The 22491-nt window shown below is 35.7% G+C and overlaps 3 long non-coding RNA genes across 3 annotated transcripts; 2 read left to right on the plus strand and 1 right to left on the minus strand.

Annotated features, from left to right (window-relative positions):
- Window positions 1-10194: 10194 nt before the first annotated feature.
- Window positions 10195-14054, plus strand: LOC135087287 (uncharacterized). The gene is made up of 2 exons (XR_010260743.1): window positions 10195-13139; window positions 13718-14054. It is a non-coding gene; the product is annotated as an uncharacterized LOC135087287 (long non-coding RNA).
- A 1097-nt stretch (window positions 14055-15151) lies between these two features.
- LOC135087289 (uncharacterized) lies at window positions 15152-16458 on the plus strand. The gene is made up of 2 exons (XR_010260745.1): window positions 15152-15543; window positions 16122-16458. It is a non-coding gene; the product is annotated as an uncharacterized LOC135087289 (long non-coding RNA).
- Window positions 16459-16558: 100 nt separating this feature from the next.
- Window positions 16559-18204, minus strand: LOC135087288 (uncharacterized). Its single transcript, XR_010260744.1, has 3 exons — window positions 17798-18204; window positions 17024-17113; window positions 16559-16923 (listed from the first exon to the last, which is right to left on the minus strand). It is a non-coding gene; the product is annotated as an uncharacterized LOC135087288 (long non-coding RNA).
- Window positions 18205-22491: the final 4287 nt, after the last annotated feature.

Here is a 22491-nt window from a genome sequence, read left to right on the forward strand (position 1 = left end):
ACGTGCCGCCGGCCGCCGGCTAGCGCAATGTACACTCACCAAAATAAAATTAAGAAATGCAACAAACTTTTTTTTACTATTCAAATTAAAATTGTGTTTATTGTTAAATCACAGGTACATAAGATAGGTCATAAATAAAAACCAAGTTGGAACGGAAATGATTCGGAAATTTTATTTAACTAATTAGGTACCTACCTACCTCATCTACTTTTCTATTGTAATAGAAATGATGACATTAACGATTAATTTAAGAATGGACTTTGATTTAGGATAAATGGAATATCAATACAAACAAATTGAAGAGTTTTATTTGCTTCAATAGCCTAATTTAATGTTTCTAAATAATTGACTAGGCCATTGAATTACCTTCACAAAACAATAAGTTTGATTAATTTTTAATTATTATCTGTTATAGGATATTTTACCATGAAATACTCAACACCGTAATTTAGATTCGAATCAATTGAAATCGAAAGCAAGCAGATAAAATAATAAACAAATAAGTTTTTTTTTGTCGACTGTACGCTTATGCCAACTTTTCGGCTCTTGCTTTGGCGGCGTCGGCGTCTTTGTGTCAACAAAAGGCGTGCGGCTTGTCGGCATTTGTCGGCGCGTGCGCTTTGATTTAATTCAGTTTTTGACTAGCTTTCTTGTGTGAAGGTGCGTTTTGTAGTGCTCGTGAAGTGAACTATGACGCACAGGTGCACAAATGCAAATAAATTTACTAAGACGCGCCTTAAAAATCATGGCCTTTGCTGGTTGATTTTTCGATGGTATCGTGAGTCCGTTTTACTGTGATTAACATAAGATAATAAGGATAGACAACGATATGAGAGTAGGCCTGCAACATTGAAGTGATAGCTCGCCCAATCAGTCGATCAGCTAATCGGCTATCAGCTGTGACGACTGCTGTGAGTTGTTATGACGTGAGTGTAAACAACAAAAAAGTGTGCAGTGGTAGTGAGCGTTGTGTGTGTTGTGTCTCGTGTTCCTGTGCAGAATGAATACACTACAGCTTTGTTGTGTGAGTAAAAAATACAGCATGTTCCATTATGTAAGACGAAATGAATTTTTATTTTTGTTAGAAAATGTAACTTTGTAAAATCATTATAAAACACATACTCAAATTTGGTGAACTTGTTCAGTGTACCGTATAGATGCCCCCATTAAAAGGAATGTAGCTAGTTTAGAAGGACCCTGTATAATGAGTTAATTTGAGTAGTACAAATACAAAATACAAATACAAATAATTTATTGAATTTAAAACATACATTAACATTTACACTTGTATACCTTAACTAATACAGAAACAAAAAACAAACGGTGAACATTTTTGCTGACTACCGTCAACACCGACAATATCACTCGTACGTCCATTCAACGGAGCAGCGGTCGGGCGTCATAGAAAAACGAGCGTTAATAGTAGTGCTGAACGGGTCATAATGGCATGTGTCGGTGCCGACGGCCAGCATTGACCACTAAAACTAGGGACTTTTTTTTTAGGTGATATTAAGTGGTACACAATGTACTAGTACCTAAACTAGGCCGAGCCTGTATTATAGGTACCAGTTCCTTCCCAATGTTTGTCCTTGTACTAATCTTTATGTATTATGCGAGAAGCGTAGATAATATTTATCTATACCCGTTCCTACTATCCAAGCTATACAAGAATAAAGTTATCAAGGAAAAATAAAGATAATCTGTTTACTTCACTATTTTGGTATATTGTGTGTGTGTGTGTGTGTGTGTGTGTGTGTGTGTGTATGTGTATGTGTGTGTGTGTGAGTGAATTTGTATTGAGATTTGAGAATCAGGAAATGATTTTATTTTAGAATTTTAAAGAGACTTTCCACTTCATCATACGATAGCGACTTTAGCCATAGCGTTAGTTTATTTTGGCAGTTGTATTTATTTAAATCGTATATATTTACAATTTTGTTAACTTTATTGTATATAAATGGACCGATAAAACATTGAAACCTATTGATGAAAGCTGTTTTAAACCTCAGCATAGGACAAATATTCTTGTTTCTCCTCATAGTGGTCTGTGATTCAGTAAGTGCAAGTTTCCTGTGCTGATACAGGACACTTTGCAAAACAAAAAGTTTACGTATACTAAGAACACCACATTGCAAATATAACTCATGCGTAGGGTATTTATATGGTTTGAAGGACATTACTTTAAGGAGAGCACGCTGTGATCGTTCAACCAACAACATGTTCGTTTTGTTAGCGCCACCCCAAGCCATTAGACAGTATGCTAATATCGATTGTGCCAAGGCATAATAAACGGTCTTGATAACTTTAGAATCAGCTACGTGTCGCAATTTTTTAAATATATAGATTAATTTTCGCGTTCGCTCGGAAATGAGTTCGATGTGAGGTTTCCAAGTCAGAGATTGGTCGAGGAGCACACCAAGGTATTTAATAGTACTTAACCTTTCCAATACAATACACTGGCAAGCCTGGGTGGAATCTAGACATGTATGCATTTTTACCTCAAAATTGTTATCAGGTAATGTTCTTTTAGTTATTGTAAATGTTATATATTTAGTTTTAGTTTCATTCAATGTCAGAATGTTTCTTTGTAGCCATCGGTTTGCAATCCGTAGTCCCTCTTCTGTTTTTTCTTTGGCATCAAGCCATGTTTCGCCATGAAAAATCATTGCGGTATCGTCAGCGAATGTAAATATTCTACAATTGGGAAGCTTCAGATTGCAAAGGGAGTTTATGTAGATAAGAAAGAGGGTAGGACCGATTACACTCCCCTGTGGCACGCCGTACGTTACCTCTGCGTCATTAGAGACTAGATCACCAATTTTAATTTTTTGGACTCTGTGGGAGAGGTAGCTGGTAAACAGTTGGAGAATTTTGCCTCGAATGCCTATGTTTTCCATTTTTTGCAGAAGGAGTTTGACAGAGACCGTATCAAATGCCTTTGCGAGGTCCAAGAATACGCCAATGCATTTATTTTTGCTGTCTAGGTGTTGGGCAATATAATTTGTCATCTGAGTTACGGCATCGGTTGTTGACTTACCAGCTCGAAACCCGAACTGATTTTCAGATAGAAGTTTTTCATTCTCGAGAAAGTGCAGCAGTCTTTTATTCATAATTTTTTCCACTATTTTCGACAGAGCTGGTAAAACTGAGATGGGGCGGTAATTGTGGACGGAATCTTTTTTACCTGCTTTATGTATTGGGTGAATGATTGAGATTTTAAATGTATCTGGAAATACTCCTGTCTCAAAGCACAGGTTGATTATATGTGTGATGGATGGAACAACATAATTGATCGCACGTTTGAGAAGGATGTTAGGAATACCGTCCCAGCCAGTTGCACTGTCGTTTTTAAGGTTACGAACTATTGCCGACACTTCGACTTGAGAGGTCAAGAAGAGAGCAATGGAGTTAGGTGGGTTATGCATACGGATGTAGTTAAATTGGTGTTCAGAGTGAGCCACAGGGTTTAACCCTTTTCTTGGCATTGTGCATTTAGAGATACGTTGACCAAAACAAAAATATGGGGGAGAAACCAAAAACTATTTTTAAATGTTTTTTTAATATAACGTTAGCCCAAATACTACAGATTGTGTTACACAGTATAGAATCGCTACAGGCTACACAGATTTAACAGTAATATTCAAAATGTCAGACCGTTGACAGGCGTCTACGCACTGGCTAATAATTTTTATTATTTTCGGTGTTTTTTTAAAGAATATTGGTGATTATCTGTAGTAATATGGATAGTAAATAAAAGTTTCTTGATGATAGTGCTGTTTTTTCATCCCAAAACTTGTATAATTATTCTTGTACGATGCGGATTGTCCGAATGTATCTCTAAATGCACACTGTCAGATACGTAATCATTTACTTTCAATTTTGAATGTATCTTTAAAGACACATTGCCAGGTTCTCGTTGAATTTATTTTATGATTTTTTTCATAGATTTTATCGCATAAAAAAGGGATCATATTATTAGTTAGTAATATTTAAAGCTGTAAATTATATGCCGATGTGAGTTTTAATTCATGTAATAAAAAAAAATGTTTTTCGGACAACTTTGTGCTGCAGCAACAAAATCAGGCGCGCAAAATGCTGGTTCTGGTTCCAAAATCTGGAACCAGGTCGAAAGTCAGTGGCGGTGACACTTCAGATGATGAAGTAGAAGCCGCACTTAGCCTCCTGATTCTCTTGGGTGGTTATCTTCCTACTCCAAACAACCCAGATCACCCCCAAAAAGCGAGCAGCCTATTCAGGCTGCTGCATGCTTCTGGTTATAAAGCTGGTGATTGAAGAATTTCAGCCAGTTCGACTGCTGCATAGTTTCCCAGAGAGTTCTAGAGATCCATTTCCGCTATCTTGCGTTTCCACTGTAAGTTGGGTATCAAATTTTCTTCAATCGAAGACGTGAACACAGTTCGGTACCAGTTGGCGTCAATATCCCTCGTATTTTTTTAATGGTCTTGCAGGTTTCCTATGTGTCTTATCTACATTTGCTTCTACTGGATGTTAAGAGGGGTGAGAGGTTCAGGCGGTACTCCAACGACGCTGATGGATTGGTTCTCATACATCCAAATGCAGCTATACTTGCAAGGCGTTACAGACTTTGAAGTGGGTTTTTCACTTTGTTTTCAGTTTTTTGTAAAAGATACTTATTTTTTATTTCTCAAATAAGGAATAGCTTAAGGTTTTGTAGTAATTTTCATTAAAATAACTAATTTTTACTAACAAACAAACCATGTTTTAATTTACTACAAAGCTGGCAATGTGCACTTAAAGATACATACTATATTTCCAAAACTACATACCTAAGATTTTTTTTCGTATTTTTTACATGATTTTTAGTCGTCCTAAATCCAATATTTGTAGTGTAAATCACAAATATTAACCAAAACCGTCTTTGCCAAGTATAGGGTTAAGGGAATTTTTTCTGCTAAGTTTTTACCTACTTGTGAGAAATAGTTGTTTACACTGTTAATCGAATTTTGCGGAGTATCAGCCATTCTTAATAATTCCCTCGGGGACAATTTTGTTTTTTTAATATAAACAATGTCTTTGATTGTTGTCCAGAGCTTTTTTGGGTTTTTTGAGTATTTCTTAAGTTCGGTTTGTTCGTGGATTCGTTTGAGTCGCTTCAGTAGATCATTGCAGTAGTTCTTGTAGCGTTTGTATGTGATGTTCAGTCATCCAACTTTTACGAAGCAAAGCCAATCTACCAGCAGGAATAAAAATTTACTCGGACCAAACCCCATGCCAACAGAGACTTATGTTGAACCTTCAAAAAGAACTGGCTCGTCGTTCCCAAGATGGTGAGACTGACTTAATTATTAAGTATATTAAAGGCATACCAAAAATCATTAAAGCCAACTCAAAAAACGAGAGCCCACATCCTCGCCAATCCCTGACAAATTGACTTATCAAATCGTCACTAACTACTCGGACCTCCAAACTGCCAAATCTCGCCTTAACTTCTTCTATTTGAATGCACGTAGTATATGCTCGAAAGGGAAATTTGACGAACTGAAATGTCTCATCCGATCTATACCGACTACAATACACGTTATACTACTGACAGAGACATGGATTAAAAATGAAGAAGAAGCACTAAGACTTCAGCTACAAAACTACACACATTATTACAGTTATAGAACTGACAGGATTGGCGGAGGTGTTTCAATATACGCACATAACGACCTCAATCATAGTCTGGATGAATCAATTTACTCGGGAGGTAATAACTATCTCTGGATAAAACTGAAAAAATACGCCCTTGACATTGGTGTCGTTTACTATCCAGGAGATACAAATCTCAACACTTTCATTGACACTATTGATATACAACTACAGCAACGAAAAAGATCGCTAATTTTTGGAGATTTTAACATAGATTTGCTGGAAAGTAGTAGAAAAAGACGCTTATATAAAAACACTTTAAAAGAAGCTGGATACAAAATTCTCAACAAGATCCACAAAGATTTTTTTACAAGAGAAGCTGCAACAAAGAAGAAATCAATTCTAGATCACGTCAGTACAAATTTAAAAAATGAACTTTATCATTTTGCTTTGTGTGATTCCGCAATGTCTGATCATCGACAAATCTACCTTTCATTGAAGAAATACAAGCCACCTCCAATCAAGCGGATTGCCTACAAAGCTTTGGATTATGAACAACTGCATACATCGGTTAAAAAAATAGATTTAGAAAATACACATAATATGAATTTTAAGCAACTAGAAGAAACAATTAAGATAAATATAGAAAGAAGTAAAATAACCAAGTTTAAGAAGCAGAACCCACCACTAAAAGATTGGATCAACAGAGATATCCTTAATGCTATTAACCAAAGGAATGAACTATGGATTGAATATAAAAAAGACCCGAATAATACTACGTTAGAAAACACATATACAAGAGTAAAAGAGGAAGTGGCTAATAAGATCAAAATGACCAAAGATGCTTATTATTATGGCAAATTCCGTGATTGCAAAAACAACCCCAAGAAGACTTGGAGTCTCATAAATAATCTATCTAATCTTAAAATGAAAAGCAGCTGTGCTCCTCCAAAATTAGTAACATCAACTAATATATCATCTGACCCCGAAGGTATTTGTAATATATTTAACCAATATTTTTCCACTATCGGATCTGTTCTGGCCAACAAAATCACACTACATTCTAATAACACACATCAAACCAATCTATCACAGAACACACTGAACAACACATCAGGACTTATGTCGTTGAAACCATGTACTGCTGACGAAGTTTCAAGGATCATTGATGGCCTTGACCCTAACTGTAGCACTGGTCTGGATGGTATCAGTTCCAAAGCTATTAAATGTATCAAGGGCTTAATAATCGATAGATTAACCGAATGTTTGAACGTTTTATTAGCTGAGGGACACTTTCCAGACTCATTAAAACTAGCCAAAGTGACTCCGGTGTACAAATCAGGAACAAAAACCGATCCAGGAAACTATCGTCCAATTTCTGTCTTACCCATACTATCAAAAATTCTAGAAAAGATTTTATACGAACGCTTAGAGTCATATCTACAGTCCATAGAATTCATTAGTGATCGCCAATTTGGCTTTCGACCTAAAAGTAACACCTTGGCTGCAACACTTGATCTTATTACTAAAATCAGGCAAAATATTGATCGTAAGAATATCGTTCTGGGTATATTTATAGATCTTCAAAAGGCGTTCGATACCGTGAGCCATGAACTCCTACTTAGAAAGCTTGCAGTGATAGGGATCGGTGGCAACGCACTCAAAATGTTCACCTCCTACCTGAATGACCGGCTACAAATTGTTAAAATCGGCGATAGCCAGAGCAGAACTCTTCCAATTCATTATGGGGTTCCACAGGGATCCGTACTAGGCCCCCTGCTATTTTTAATCTACATAAATAGTATAGATAAAATTGGACTACACGGTCATATTACCTTATACGCTGATGACACCTGTTTGTTCTATTTTGGGCCATCCATGAATAATCTAATCTCACATGCCCAACATGATCTTGACACTCTCACAACCTGGTTGCAACAAAATCTATTAACAATTAATGCATCTAAAACTTCATACATTATTTTTAAAGCGAAGAATAAGCACATACCACCATTCAACCCATTGACAATCTTCACTACATCATTACAAGAAAAAAAACACGAAAAATATTTAGGTCTTTATTTAGATAGCCACTTAACATGGAACGTTCATATTGACCATATTAAGAAAAAAATTTCCGCATTAATGGCTTCTTTACGCCCCATAGTACGATGCATACCCCGCAAATCAAGATACAATATATACAACTCACTTGTAAAATCCCACCTAATATACCTTGTTGAAATCTGGGGTAGTGCTTCAAAAACAAAAATATCCGAACTCCAAGTCTTACAAAATAAAATCATTAAATTATTATTTCATTATCCGTACCTCACATCCACTTCCAAGATTTATAGCGAAACACAAATTATGAACATTAAAAAATTATTTATGTATTATACCTGCCTGCTCATACGCAACGTATTGAATAAAACCATCCATACGTCGCTCACTCTGATGACGCGGTCTGAACAGGTTCCGAAGCGCACGCGCCGTCGCGCTAGCTATTTGGTTCTACCCAAGATACGCACAAATTACGGCAAGCGAATGCTTAACTTTGAGGGAGCACAGTTGTTTAATAAACTACCCGCATCAATAAAAGGCATTGACTCCCTAAATATTTTTAAAAAGAAACTTGCCCTACATATTCGTGACGTTGTAGAATGAGCCTTACTTATTAAATTTAATGTCTAAAACTAATATTTACAATTTAGAAAATTATATTTAATTTTGTTTTGAACCTATATTATACTGATTTACTTTTTATCGCCAATCAGATGGTATAATTTGCTAAAGCCAATGCTTTTTATAAAACATATCGGTGCGAACGATTCAAATGTAAATTATACTTAGTTTAATTTTGTTCTCAAGTAAGTGACAATTATGTTTTTATTGAGAAATAAAGAATCTTTAAACCTTATGTTCAGTATTTCATTATCTGGGTTAGACTTACACTTAAGATGCATGCGGTCTCGATTTCGTATGCAACGAACGAGTCCCGGAGTCATCCATGGCTTAAAGCATTGGTATTTCTTAGGGACCGTGACCTTGGTTGTATGCTTCTTAAGGCAAGTGGAGAGAATATTTACTAATTGGTCGGCAGCAAAATTTGCATTTTTGGATTTTAGAATGGCATCAAAGTTAGAGTTTTTAACATCATTTGGACGCCAATAAGCAATACCATGTTAACCCACAAGTCGGCCATTTTGAGAAAATCGATGTTAAAGTTTCAGATAACACATTGCCCCCCAAATTTAAACGGTTAGTGATAAGGACATATTAATTGTTACCCACTGCTTTCTAATATTGATTGCTCTCATTGGAAATAGTTAAATTACGCAATATCAAGTAATAATGCAATTATTTAACTGTTTTGCTATTGCGAAATCCGGAATCACACTAAATTTGAGTCGAAATAGTGTCAAGAAGCTTGAAACGTTTTTGAAAAACTCCTAAACCAGGGTACTATTTGTTCTACGTAATGTCAAGAGACATAACACTGTGTTGCTTAATTAGTTAGACACCGTAATAAAATAAGCTAAAAAGTCAAACATCAAACTAAGGCACATAGTTTTATTTTTTGGCACATTATAAGTAGGTCCTCGTTGTTTGTGATACGTGGACAATTAGACATATCAAAAATCAGCAGTCTTAAAAAACATCCCCATATAAAAATATGACAGTACTCAAGTAAGAAAGTAGGTACCTAACAAAAAATATTCATAACCTTCTTTAAGTATGTATGTATGTACCTTCTAAGGTAGGCTAGGCACTTATTGCAGATCAGTCTTAAAAGTTTAACGACATTGGTCTTCTATGGAATAAATCTATTACAAACACAACAAAAACGACTTAAAACATTACCTTTTAGCTAAAATAGATGTTAGTATCAAAAATACAGTCTTAATATAGCCTATACCTAGACTATAACACAATTAAACAATGTACCTAAACAACATGGCATACAAAATGAGATCACTCTTACGTTAAAACCGTCAAAAAATTAACAAGGCTTACGATAACAACAAAAACGAGATTCCTACACCTACTTCCTAAGTAGGTATCTAAAAATGTTGGATAGACATTTCCGTGACATTAATCTTAAAACAAAAGCTAACAACAACCCTAATCGCAGGTGGGCATCTGTAACTTATTAGAAAACAGCATAGGATAATAAATAGAAGCGCCAAAGTAACTTCAATATTATTCAGATACATCATCCAAATCAACGTCAAAATCTATATTGATACCAAATCCGTCAACATCATCTTCGAAATCAGCACTGTTCGCATTTTTCAAGAAATTGTAAAATGTCTTAGCATCCTGTGGTACTAATTTCAGAATTTCTTTCAAATCCTTGATTTTTGCGCTGGACAATTCACGACCTTCAGGATAAAGAACTGGTAGATCCGTCTGAAAGTCGATATTTAATTTTGTTTTACGACCCTTTGTCCCTTTGGAAATGTCGGTGATTTTAGGCTCAGCATCCGCTAAATTCTCATTCATATAAATTTTTGCAGGTTCTTCTTTCCGCATGATAATTTCACAAGTTGCTAACCATGAAATCTTCTGCGTGTTAATATCTGTTTTACGATTGGTTATACTGTCTTGAATTGGCGAAATAGAAAAGAAGTCTTCTTTGGTCATCCTTGTAACAGTAAATTTATTTTTACGCCTACATGACTCCATGACCTCAATATAGTCATCAGCAGTGTTCAAACGGTTATGAGTCTTCAAGGCACATTCAACATCCCCAAATTCTGAATCGTTAGGTAGGTAGGTATGACCAGGCTGTAAGAATCTCAATGTTATTTTCTTCAATGTACTATGTCTTTGTAAAATATATTTCAGCATGAGAACTAGTTTTATACTTCTGTTTTGACCCCCGCATGAGTCAGCCCAGAGGATCAAATGGGTCGTTCCAATTTTTAAATAATCTTCAATATATCTCTTGAGGCACGAGCCCACTTCCTGAGTGCCTCGGCCAGACTCATACTCAACCCAGACATAAAAATAGCCTTTTCCGGAGCTACCACTATGTATTCCAAGATTGTGGAGATTCAACTGACGTTTGTAATAAACAATACTCGTGGGAACTTTCGGCAAGCAGTGTGTCTTTTCTAAATCAAAAGTGAGCGTTTCAATTTCTGGGTTTGTTTTCGCTGATTCCAAATCCTGTTTCATTTGATTCCTCAAGTTGTAAGCTCTGTCCAAGTGTTCTTTGTGCTCTTGTTCTGCAGTTGAAGCTTCTGTACTTGTTGAAGCTTGTGAGCTTTTCAAAGCTTTGTAGCGATCGCATCGGTAACAAGTATCTTTCTGATTCTTTTTAAAACAAAGATTGAAATCTTCGTGGAAAACTTTGCTAAATTTAGACAAACTAACACCACTTGGATGTTTTTCTTTGTAGAGATCATACAGTTTTGCAATGTTGAGATTAGGTGCCAAGTACTTTGCAGTTGTGCTATTTCTCGAGTAGTGTGAAACGTATCTCGGAAAACTGTTGATAAAGGCTTTAATTTCAGCAAGTTTCTCAGGAGATGTAGCATTCTTTCCACCTGATTTTTGGCCTCTTTGATCATTGACAGGTTCCTGGTTTTTAAATTTTTTCAGTGCAAAATCAATTCTTGTTTGGCTTATTCCAAAAGTATTAAGAAAGGTCTTTTTACACACAGTTTTTCCATTGACACGATAATATCTTGTAAAGCTTCGTTTTGAATTAGCAGTATAACTTCTTTTAGTTTCCGTTTCTGTAACACATCCTTGTAAGATTGCACACCTAGCACCATAGTTTCCACACATCCAAAATATGTCAAATTCTTTCTTGCGTTCTTCTGCTGTCACTTTATCTGTGCATTTTTTTGGACACTTACAATCAAAAGAATCACCAGAAAATATTTTTCTAGTCACTTCTTTTCCCTTCACGCTTATGTAGTCTTCGTTACAGTTAGTCTTTTTTTTACGAATATCTCTGTTTTGTTCAGGGTATTTCCTTTTTCTTCCTCGTTTTGGTCTACCTTGGTTTTGCTCATCATTAGCGTCATTACTTGAAATAGGTATATAGTCCGGATCGCTGCACTCATGTCGTTCACATGCTGGAGGTAAGTTATTAATTGGCTCATGACTAGTAGATGATGTTTCTCCAATGATTGGTGATGCTTCTCTTGTGACTGACAAATCAGAAGAATGTGTAATTCTTGGAGATGGAGCACTGAATTGGGGCGTATCAGAGGCTTGGGTAGTTATTAGAGTTGAAGCTATGCTAGTCTGAGGCAAACCCGATGATTGTTGGCTGCTTGGATTTTGGGGCGATGAAATAATATTCTGGAGCACGTTTGTAGATTGAATATTTTCAGGAGACGTGTTACATTGAATTATTTCAGGTTGTGTTATGGTTGTAGCAGATTCAAAGGGTGATAGTCCGATTCGTGGCGATAGATTGTTCTTTCCGAACATATCTTCGCATTGTTCCATGTAAGGAATTCTAGCGTTTGCTTCAAGCAAAATATCGGATGGTGATACGTTAGCATCTTCAATAGAATTTACATTCACAGTAAGATCCCTGTGATGATCGTAATACGGTACGCTGGCTGTTATGGAATTAACTGCATCTAACAACTCTTTGTCATCTATTGGTAGAATTATGTCCATTGTTTTGGTTGCAGAATTAAGGTTATCAATTGGCTCATGACTAGTAGATGATGTTTGTCCAATGATTGGTGATGCTTCTCTTGTGATTGACAAATCAGATGAATGTGTAATTCTTGGAGATGGAGCACTGAATTGGGGCGTATCAGAGGCTTGGGTAGTTATTAGAGTTGAAGCTGTGCTAGTCTGAGGCAAACCCGATGATTGTTGGCTGCTTGGATTTTGGGGCGATGAAATAATATTCTGGAGCACGTGTGTAGATTGAATATTCTCAGGAGGCATGTTATTTTGAATTATTTCAGGTTGTGTTGTGGTTGTAGCAGATTCAACGGGTGATTGTGCGATTCGTGGCGATAGATTGTTCTTTCCGAACATATCTTCGCATTGTTCCATGGAAGGAGTTCTAGCGTTTTCTTCAAGCAAAATATCGGATGGTAATACGTTAGCATTGTAACGGTTAGCGTTACCGCTGACCTTTATCTTAGAACTAAATTCTAATTTAATTACTATTATCTACCTAAATAAATATACTTAAATAATAAAATATCTAAATCTACGTAAACTACCTAACTAAATAACTTAATTAAATAATTCATATTGTTCTACACTAATAAAATAAATAAAATAATAAATCTACAAGCAAACCCGCGCGAAACAAGTCGTTCGAGATTTCTTTTGTTCTCTGTCGAGCGGGCGGACTGTTTTTTATGTATGCGCAAGCGACGCGCCTACGGCCGCGATGCTCCCGCCGCGTCTCCTAGTCCGAGCCAGAGCGTTAATGAGCACGGACGTATCGCTGTCCGTCACCGCCGGACCCGCGATGTACGTAACCTTATAAAACTACAAATATGTAATCGCGTACTGGTGAACCCCGCTACCGGGTGAGTGTTGCAAAAGTATTTTTAATGCCTAGATTTTATACTTGTGCTAACTGTAAGTACCTAGCCGCCATTTTGTTCTTCAGGTGTGCAATCCATGTGCTCGGTGTCATTTCATATAAAATTCCTATTTCTATATCTTCTTAATATTATTATTTTACAACTTACTACATGATTAAATAAATAAACTAAATATTTTATGAAATGACATCGACACGTCATGACCTTTACATGACCTTGTCGTACTGTAACGACACTCAATCCAAATTCTATTTAAATTGAACTATTCTAATCTTATTCTACTGTTCTAATTATTCTAAATTATTGCCTACCTATATTGTTTTACAAATTAATTGCCTACATAGATGATATGCTAAATTATTGTCTACCTACATAATTTAATATTTTTGCCTACTTCACTTTGCAATCACTTTCTCTGCACCTACTGTAATTCTGTTTGACTGCCACATCATTACATCACCATTTATTACCAAAATCATTCCATCTGCTTCGCTAGTATTTTGATGTCGCAGTCAAACGGTTAAGCTGGCAACTGCTTAAATATGCCGTTTGATTCGCAGGGTTCATCCTCACCTTCATCTTCACTACAACTACCTGCCATGCATGGCCAGCGGCTCCTCAACCCGGCGGAGCTGCCTGCCGTGTCGGACGGCCCGTGCGCACATTCTAAGTGGCCCTACACCACAGTGCGTACGGCCCTAACCGTCTGGCGCGTCGACGACTCTGCGGGCCTACCATCAAGAAGAACCAACCCACATCACCATCAATACTAGCGAGGACAGTGGTTTGAATATACTACCACCGGTGACGAATCTCGTGCGATACGATAGTTTGCTCGTAACTCACACCCTTAAGGTCTCTTGCTCTAAATTATAATAAATGACTTGTTAACTTAAATCATCTTTTATTTCTCTAACTAAATCTAAATTCTATTATGTCACGGCTCCTAAAGCTATAAACGTGACATTGGCGCCCATACCGGTCTATTCTATCGCACTTGAGACGTTACCAGTGAGTTTTACTTGTAATAAATGGTTATTCTTGGTGTTGGCATTCAAATAACTTAGTTATAAGATTATAGTAACTAATATTGTAATCTCTGTGTGGTAGTACTAAACTTGTAATTTTTGTGGAGAATAGCTACACTATTCTACCTACTATAATTTTCTTAAAGATAAAATGTATCTACCTACATTTTATAATATTAACTAAATTCTACCTACCTTTGGTAATATTATTTAACTTTTAATCACTACCTACCACACATAGATTTTGTTAAACTAAATTGTAATGCTTATTGTCTTATTGTGTAATTTGCAACACACACCCGCGTGCCTACCTAGTATTTTTTTATATTGCGTACTCGGTAATGCTAATCTAAAATATAAATTTAAGTTGTAACTTAAAACTTTAATTCTAAATAAACTATTAAATTAAACAATAAATTGTAAATACTACTAAAAATAAACAATTTATTAGACCTACTCGTATCTTACCTACTGATATCTCTTAAACCTATCTTTGGAAATCTACCTTAATTATAAAGTCTAAAACTATTTTTAACTGTCTTGTCTGACGCACCATCTAAAATGGATTGCAAGGTACACTCTACTAAGTACCTCTTTGCATTGCTTAGGACTTAAGACAGGAAGTTGTTGGGTGCAGCAGTTGCTAAACAACTGCGCATACTTGTAATTAGCTGTAGTCTACCCTACAGATAATATTCCGACCTCTTCATTAAATAATGGTTATCTTATGACTTTCTCTAAATCTTAACTTAATAAATCTTGTGAGTATTATGAGATCTACTAAAAATCATATACTCTGTACGTCAGGTTGCAAGTAAACAGACCTAAAATGTTTATTTTGTTAGTCAGACTCAAGATTAGCTAGTACAGTTGAGATAGCGGATTTTCCTTAGGTAAAATCCTACCGTAAAAAGGGGGATATGTAACGGTTAGCGTTACCGCTGACCTTTATTTTAGAACTAAATTCTAATTTAATTACTATTATCTACCTAAATAAATATACTTAAATAATAAAATATCTAAATCTACGTAAACTACCTAACTAAATAACTTAATTAAATAATTCATATTGTTCTACACTAATAAAATAAATAAAATAATAAATCTACAAGCAAACCCGCGCGAAACAAGTCGTTCGAGATTTCTTTTGTTCTCTGTCGAGCGGGCGGACTGTTTTTTATGTATGCGCAAGCGACGCGCCTACGGCCGCGATGCTCCCGCCGCGTCTCCTAGCCTAGTCCGAGCCAGAGCGTTAATGAGCACGGACGTATCGCTGTCCGTCACCGCCGGACCCGCGATGTACGTAACCTTATAAAACTACAAATATGTAATCGCGTACTGGTGAACCCCGCTACCGGGTGAGTGTTGCAAAAGTATTTTTAATGCCTAGATTTTATACTTGTGCTAACTGTAAGTACCTAGCCGCCATTTTGTTCTTCAGGTGTGCAATCCATGTGCTCGGTGTCATTTCATATAAAATTCCTATTTCTATATCTTCTTAATATTATTATTTTACAACTTACTACATGATTAAATAAATAAACTAAATATTTTATGAAATGACATCGACACGTCATGACCTTTACATGACCTTGTCGTACTGTAACGACACTCAATCCAAATTCTATTTAAATTGAACTATTCTAATCTTATTCTACTGTTCTAATTATTCTAAATTATTGCCTACCTATATTGTTTTACAAATTAATTGCCTACATAGATGATATGCTAAATTATTGTCTACCTACATAATTTAATATTTTTGCCTACTTCACTTTGCAATCACTTTCTCTGCACCTACTGTAATTCTGTTTGACTGCCACATCATTACATCACCATTTATTACCAAAATCATTCCATCTGCTTCGCTAGTATTTTGATGTCGCAGTCAAACGGTTAAGCTGGCAACTGCTTAAATATGCCGTTTGATTCGCAGGGTTCATCCTCACCTTCATCTTCACTACAACTACCTGCCATGCATGGCCAGCGGCTCCTCAACCCGGCGGAGCTGCCTGCCGTGTCGGACGGCCCGTGCGCACATTCTAAGTGGCCCTACACCACAGTGCGTACGGCCCTAACCGTCTGGCGCGTCGACGACTCTGCGGGCCTACCATCAAGAAGAACCAACCCACATCACCATCAATACTAGCGAGGACAGTGGTTTGAATATACTACCACCGGTGACGAATCTCGTGCGATACGATAGTTTGCTCGTAACTCACACCCTTAAGGTCTCTTGCTCTAAATTATAATAAATGACTTGTTAACTTAAATCATCTTTTATTTCTCTAACTAAATCTAAATTCTATTATGTCACGGCTCCTAAAGCTTTAAACGTGACAGCATCTTCAATAGAATTTGCATTTAGAGTAAGATCCCTGTGATGATCGTTATACGGTACGCTGGCTGTTATGGAATTAACTGCATCCAACAACTCTTTGTCATCTACTGGTAGAATTATGTCCACTGTTTTGGTTGCAGAATTTAAGTTATTAATTGGCTCATGACTAGTAGATGATGTTTGTCCAATGATTGGTGATGCTTCTCTTGTGATTGACGAATCAGATGAATGTGTAATTCTTGGAGATGGAGCACTGAATTGGGGCGTATCAGAGGCATGGGTAGTTATTGGAGTTGAAGCTGTGCTAGTCTGAGGCAAACCCGGTGATTGTTGGCTGCTTGAATTGGCATCAGGTGCTTCGCATAATTTAACGAGATTTTTTCCTCTTAACAACATTCTGAAATAAAAGTAATTACTGCTTTATAAACAATAGGTTAAGGAGACATACAGGATGCCCCAGAAAGCTGAAGTCTATTTTTATTTGCATGCGTACTTACCTACTGAATAGCTTTTGTCCGGTCCTTTTTGCAGGATTGGCATCAGGCGCTTTGCATAATTTAACGCGATTTTTTCCTCTCGAGAACATTCTGAAATAAAAGCAATTACTTTAAAAAAACAATAGGTTAAGGCGACATACAGTGTGCCCCAGAAAACACACACGAAACACACACACACACACACACACACACAAACACACACGCACACACATACACATACACACACACACACACACACACACACACACACACACACACACACACACCAAACACTGTATATTGTGATCTAAGTCTACCCTTTAGTACTAATAGGCTTAACGCGATAATAATTTTGAATTAAAAGAAATGTCTCTATTCGCTAAACAATCTCAAGTCCTTTGACATTCAATTCTAATGAATGTAATTAGCCAATATCAATTTTTCAAAACAATGTCAAGTCTCTTGACGTTCAATTCTAATAAAAGTGATTGGCTATTATTCATTTTTCAAAACCATGTCAAGTGCTTTAAAATTGTGCTAGGATCGCGAATGTGGTCAAAACATTATTTTGCAATAAGGTGTTAAGGGTTATCTATCAAAAAATAGCAATTTTACCAACATCTGAATATTGTTGAGGCACGGAACACGAAGATTATGAATCTTTAAGTGTTGTAGTTTATACTTAAAAACAAACATTTAAGCTTTACTGTGCTTAGTACACAGAATATTCGCAAAAGTCCGAACTATAACCTCGAAAATCTATTTGATCAGCTATCGTATAAATAAAGCACTTACCTTGGAAACGTCCACTTATTTTCATATCAGTAATCCACATAGAAACTGTTTTTACACTTCTTTTGTCAGGAATCACAATGTGCTGATTAAAAACACGAAAAAACACAGAGCTGCACTTGACACTGTCCGAAAGGCACCAACGGTTTAATTTGAAGTTAGATACGCAATAACGTGTCAAGTGTCATAACACGTTTTTTGCTCGGACAATAGGGCCGGTAACGATACACTAATAGTGTCATATGACTTGCGACTGTTTTGCTTAATAATCTATGTGAGATCCAGAGCCCTCAGATATTTTCAAATTGATATTTTGTTAAACGAAATATTTTATGGCACATACCACTCTTTTGAAAAACGTTCCTTATCAAGAGGAAATTCCAGTTAGGTGCATAACTCTGTTTTCGATTTTTTGTGGGTTAACATGGTATTGCGTATTGGCGTCCATTTAGTAATGCTTCGTAGTCTATTTTGTTTTTGTTTATGGTTTCTCTAGAGGTCAATTTACAATTTGTGTTTAGACATGATAGAACCGCAGTGATCAGTGAGGGGAGCTTTTAGTACAAGAGTGATGTTTGGTACCTTAGTCTTAACCATAGAGTGGTCAAGGCAGTTGTCGCCTCTTGTTGGATATTCATGAGATTTCAGAATACCATGATTGAGAGCTCAGTAGGTTTAGATATTCAGCTGAGTTACAGTCTTCGTTGTTAGTTTTTATGTCAATGTTAATATCTCCTATAATAATGATATTGTGATAGAATCTATTTTGCGTCAGTAATTTGTCCATGGATTCGACAAAGCCTGACGCACTGCGGTGCGATGGAGATCTATAGACGGCTATGATAAGAGTGTTAGTATTGAATTTTATACAAGGGTCATTCCACAAAAATATGTCAACTCTTAGTCCACGCCACATTTCACATGGAATATTTGTTAATATTTTATTCCAAAATTGCTAAATAACAGCTCGCAATGTGTTTTATTCATCACCCATTTATATTTTTTAAAACTATTTTTAAAACATCTTAAATTCCTTTTAAATTACCCATAACGTCATTCCCTAGGCATGTCCGTACTCCAAAAGTTTGTGTTTTGGAACCCATATTTATGGAAACATCAACTTGATCCTTTGTTTTAATTAACGAATAATCTATTTAAACGTATATTACACCAAATTCTATTAACATTTTACGGTTTCAATAAACAATAATTTGATTTTCTTAAGTTGAAAAAGAGTCCACAGCTTTTAACGTCATTCCCTCGCCACGCACAGATTTTATAATTTTGCGCTTTAATAAGTATTTAAAGTGAATGACATTTAGTTGAATTTAAAGTACGATACGAAGTTATCTTCAGACCATACTGACTTTGCGGCAACCCTTTTTTGAATTAGTGCAAACGTGCCAATTGTTGCGGAAACATGGTGTTGATCCAGTCACTGCGTCAGTCCCTAGTTGAGTAGCTTTATTGATTACAATAGCAAATTGTATATAATTTATTAGTATTTACGTGTGGTTTTTTGGCTATTTTCGGCACATCGTATTAAGCATCTTATAATATAAAGTTAATCTGCATTTGTGTTAAGTTTTACTCCAAATCGTCAGTCCCTAGACCGTCAGGCCCTAGCTTTTAATGGCGCTAGGGACTAAGTTACTAGTTAGGGAATGACGTTTTTTATATAGTGATAATAACAAAACAACTACATTAAGTATATTAACTTATCTATACATGTTAAGGTTATAAGTTTTATACTTTATTAAAAGTCATATAGGAGTAATGTAGTATGAAAAAATTGAAAGTTATAATTTCTCGTAAAATAAAGCATAAAGTGACTGGCCCTTTTAGACATAACATAATTAATAAATAAACTATAATTTACACTAATAAAGTATTCAAAAGCATCTTAAAAAAGTTTAGGACAAAATGACGTCGAAAATATACAGATTTTCATGGAATGACCCACAAAGAACAGTAGCATCTTCGAAAGACGGTTCATCTATTGTTAAATCTAGACCATTTCTTGAATATATCACAAGACCATCATTTTGGTTTTTGTTGTTCTTTGTGTAGTGTGTATCGTAGTTGGTAAGGCTAGGATATGATATGGTCTTGCTATTCCATGTTTCTGTAAGAATATATAAGTCGCACGCAACATCAATTCTTGTAAGTAATACTCCTAATATTTATGCTCCTAATATTTTGGGTTAGAATTTTCAGTGATTTGGCAAAGCTATTCTGAACAACTATAATAATAATAATAATAATAATAAATATTTATTTCATTACCAGCGGAATTGCTTATAATTAATAATGATCGATGCCTCCTTTTAAGCTTAAAGAAGCCTGTGCCAGGAGACATCGCTCTTCCTTGGAATATAATGTGTGCGTAAATACAATTCAATAGGTACTTATACAAAAATAAAAGTAAGCACTAATACTACATAATTAAGAATCAAACGAACTTACCTGTGATGTTTGATATCTAATTATACGAGTGTCTTGACCGAAGATGATTATGTTTTACATGCAGCAGTACCTGGGATGATGCCGTCCTTATCACACTTTTAGAGAATATTTATTTAAAAATATAAGTTTTAAATATAATAAAGTACGTGTTTTGACTCCTCAGCACCGTAGTACATTCCGCGGTCCGCCATATTTCTTGTCATTATTTTAGAGCAAATTTTTTCGATCGGTTAAGGGTAATTATTCTCGGGTGAGGTGGGACTGTAATCATCTTCGGTCAAGACACTCGTATAATTAGATATCAAACATCACAGGTAAGTTCGTTTGATTCTTAATTATACTTCGTATCTCTCCCGAAGATGATTATGTTTTACATGCAGATGTTTAGAGCATCGAAAAAATTACAACCGTAGAAACTATTAACTTGTTCAAGGTATTTTAGTAAATAAACAAAACATTGTTTACTTTCGTAATAATTAATTATGGTTTTGAAACGAACAGTTAACAAAATCACAATCACACAAAAAGTTAAATTAAGTAAGTTTCTAGTCTAATATTTAAGAAATGCCTACTTGACAAGATTCGGTCCACCAGCTTGCAAGCCTTACGAATGACTTACAAATTTTAAATTATTATTAATATATTAACGCCAGCCCGGTGGACGCAGACGTAGCCCGTATGGCGGGTATTATGAGCGCTATAAAAATCGATATTATCAAATTTGAAGTTCCACTGAGTTACCACTTTTTAAGTGGTTTTTGGTAACTGACAAAAAGATTATCATCTGTGCGTATACCAATAGTCCTGTCAATGTAAGATTTAAGTGTTGAGGCTGGGCATAGTACGAGGTTGTCCATAATGTACGGTAATATATAGGTACAATAATAAATGGTTGATAAAATTAATCGAGTCCGGTTTTCATGTTTTCATCAATTTCATCTACCTACTTTAATTTATATTTAATTTTAGTCTGGACACAATAAAATATTATTAGTAATATTATTAGATAAACTCGGAGTATTCATTATCTGTGCAGAAACCAGAACTAGAAGAGGTATACACTTAACTGTAATTTTTTTCAGGGAAATGATAATTTAATACCAAGTAGTGTCATATTTAGGCGGTCTGAGGTGAAACACGCTTTTGAGAAAACGTTTAATACAGTCATTAGTAGTAATATCCTGATATAACAGTATAGATAAAGTCAAACGGTAACCATTGAGAGTACTGTACTGTAACTAACACGAATAATTTAATTTGTCCGTTGAGTATTCCAATAAATGAGCTGAATTGGAATTACAACCATGATTTTAGACCTGAAGTATATTGTATAATATTAGTATGTACTATGTGAGAAAGATGTCATTAACATATCCAGAGAATTAGTAGGTGCGCCTCGCCTCAACTGCGATTGCCTGATAAGATGCCGACCATCAGGGTTAAATCCGCATGGAGAGGATGATCAACTCTGAAGGGCGAACACAACAGATTTTTGTTAGGTTCGAAACGTATGACTTTTGAAACGAGGAGCTTTGACCACAATAGGTACCACGGTAGTAGGTCAGAATGGTACTACTACTATGCCCTTAGCGCCATTTTTTTTTTTTTTTTTTTTTTTTTTTTTTTTTTTTTTTTTTTTTTTTTTTGTATAAAACTTTAGAAAGTTACATTAAATGTGAAAGTATCAATAACTTCGGAAATGGGTCTAACTCCCAAGATGCATTCGTAGAACATTGGTGATTTTAAATAGTAAATGTACTTGCAAATAAGACGAATTCTGGAATACCAAAAGGTAATGTAATTTCTGTAAATGCGTAGTCTGCTAAATTCATAGTACGTGTCTATATTTGATTGACGGGATTCGAAATCTGTGACCGCGTTTTCACACCCAACCACACCAATTCCATAACTCTCGAACAGTATTATTTAAAGTGTGCTGTATACTACCCCGTTTTTTTATTAGGCAATAACCGTTGTATTGTCTATTCTTAATAAGTAGGTGAGATGCAAATGTTTCAAGATCATAGAGTGCAGCGAGCAATTCCAGGGTATTTAAATGTAAAAGTAACTGTAACTGGGACTAATTTCCGATGGCTGTTACACGATGCGCGATTGCGGTTGAGGTTGACCAGTGATTGAGGCATCGAAACAAATAATTTGATTGCAGGGTAGGTACATGATGTGCTGTGTCAATTTAATCTCTCCAGTCTCCACTATGCTAAATTATGTTT

The sequence above is a fragment of the Ostrinia nubilalis genome (genome assembly GCF_963855985.1).
Source record: "Ostrinia nubilalis chromosome W unlocalized genomic scaffold, ilOstNubi1.1 SUPER_W_unloc_1, whole genome shotgun sequence".
In the NCBI taxonomy this organism is placed as follows: Eukaryota; Metazoa; Arthropoda; class Insecta; order Lepidoptera; family Crambidae; genus Ostrinia; species Ostrinia nubilalis.